Source organism: Rana temporaria, chromosome 6, assembly GCF_905171775.1.
Source record: "Rana temporaria chromosome 6, aRanTem1.1, whole genome shotgun sequence".
In the NCBI taxonomy this organism is placed as follows: Eukaryota; Metazoa; Chordata; class Amphibia; order Anura; family Ranidae; genus Rana; species Rana temporaria.
This window is the reverse complement of record NC_053494.1, coordinates 12477856-12480588: the sequence shown is the minus strand read 5'-3', so window position 1 is coordinate 12480588 and position 2733 is coordinate 12477856.

Below are 2733 nucleotides of genomic sequence, written 5' to 3'. Positions count from 1 at the left end.
AGATAGATAGAGAGATAGATAGATAGATAGATAGACAGATGATAGATAGATGATAGATAGATAGATAGATAGATAGATAGATAGATAGATAGATAGATAGATAGATAGATAGATAGATAGATAGATAGATAGAGAGATAGATAGATAGATAGATAGATAGACAGATGATAGATAGATAGATAGATAGATAGATAGATAGATAGAGAGATAGATAGATAGATAGATAGATAGATAGATAGATAGATGATAGATAGATAGATAGATAGATAGATAGATGATAGATAGATAGATAGATAGATAGATAGATGATAGATAGATAGATAGATAGATGATAGATAGATAGATGATAGATAGATAGATAGATAGATAGATAGATAGATAGATAGATAGATAGAGAGATAGATAGATAGATAGATAGATGATAGATAGATAGATAGATAGATAGATAGATGATAGATAGATAGATAGATAGATAGATAGATGATAGATAGATAGATAGATAGATAGATGATAGATAGATAGATGATAGATAGATAGATAGATAGATAGATTGATAGATAGATAGATAGAGAGATAGATAGATAGATAGACAGATGATAGATAGATAGATAGATAGATAGATAGATAGATAGATAGATAGATAGATAGATAGATAGATAGAGTTAATTGATGGGTACACAGATTTATTTTTTAACAGTGTTTTTGCTCACAAGTCCCATAACTTTCACCGAATTTAATTCCATTGGAAAATATATGTAAATGTTGCGTGAATTTTTTCATTGTTCTATAGAAGCACAGCCCAGTGTCATGGACCCGCCCCTGAGGAGCACATCACTATACAGGCCTGGGCTCACAGTGTAATACTATGGGGAGCGAGGGTGACATCCAGTAGCGGCTGGTGCTACATTGGTTGGGGGGGAAGCAGACAGACCTGACCATAGACACACCCCCCCCCCCCCATCGCTCCAGCCTGCCACCCCACACTAAACCCTCCCCCCCTCGTCGCTCAAGCCCGCCACCACACACCATTTCCACAAACACCACCCCCCCTCCAGTCGCTGACTCGCTCGCTCGCCCGTCATGCCCCCATCAGCCATGCACTTACTCAATGGCGTCTTCCCCCTTCTCCTCCGTGTCCTGTCCATTGCTTCTCCTCCCAGCCAATGGGGTCTTCGGACTCCCAGCCTATGGGGGCTCAGGACCCGCTTCCTGATAGGCCAGGAGGAGAAACAGGAAAACATTTGTGAATACTAATTTGCTAATGTCACACAACAGGATGGGCTGCGCCCCAAGGACACCCTTTTTTAAAGCCAATTAGAGCCTTAGGCTCTAATCATGTGCTTCTAAAAAAAAAAACATCCATTGGAAATCCATGCGTTCGTCACCCTGCATGTAGATTAGGGGGGCGGTGCCTGTGCGCTCCTAATGAGCGGCCACCACTGGTGACATCATAACATGAGGGTAGTTCTGAGTATCACTGCAGGGGGGGAGGACCCCCAGAGGTCATGTGACCACACACACCTAGAAAATTACAGGGAAATTTAAAAACACTGGTTGGGGGTGGATTACTATTTTTTTTACACTTTATGGGAAAAGATCACGTGCGACCATCAAATTCTCAATTTACTAAGCCACAGCGATCGTTGCCTGCTAACGTGCCAAAAAACAATCGCTATGGTAACTAACAGGTGATAGGACTTCAGCCTGATGCAAAAAAGTAAATATTCCACCTCTAAGTGACATTTCTATTTTTCAGTTGAGTTTATTATTATGATGATAATGATGGAATATTTCCTCCATGTTAGAAATAGACCTATCATACCCTCCAGCTGTTTTCCATGTAAACAATGAGCTCAGCGTGGCGCATGCGCAGAGCCGCCCGTCACCTGACGCTGGTGTGTCCCAGTCACATGCTGGCTGGCCGGTGCACTGCCATGAAATGTGTTTTGCCATGAAATGTGATGGTCCGCCTCCATCACATCCCATTGGCTCACTCATGTCATGTGACATATACACACGTCATCAGTCTCAGCTAGGCTATTATAGGGAGAGGATCTCCTCTCCCTGTGATAGCTTGAGTTATATATGTGGATGAGGGCTGAAGTGTCGCCCCTTCACCTCTTCTGCGCCTGCTCCTTCCATAGAACTGAGAGTGATACCCGTGTAACCAAAAGATAATATAAAAGTCGTATTGGAGAGTATGGGGGATTTCCAGGGTGCAGAATCCAACAATCAAAGCACGGAGCTGGTATATAGTGTTAGGAAGGAGAAGCCAGTGTGATATGCACAGCTCTGTGAGGAGCAGCCTGTGTTGCAGTGAGTGCATTGCTGGTGTTAGAATGTATAGAAACAATGATCGCACACACATCTATAGGCTGCCTCTCCCCTCCTCCTGCTCTCAGGCTGTGTGGCCAGCAACACACACACACACCATGGGCAGCCTGTATAATGGAGCAGCCTCCCATCTGCCTGCCCCCCTCTCCTCTCTCTTAGCCCTTTGATAAGCTGCACGGGGGTTGACCTCCCTGGGTGTGCGAGTAAGCTACATTTACTACTACAGCTCCGTGCAGCTATTACAGGGGGAGGAGATCCTCTCCCTATGATAGCCAATAGCCTAGCTGAGACTGATGACGTGTCTATATGTCACATGACAGGAGTGAGCCAATGGGATGTGATGGAGGCGGACCATCACATTTCATGGCAAATCACATTTCATGGCAATGCACCGGCCGA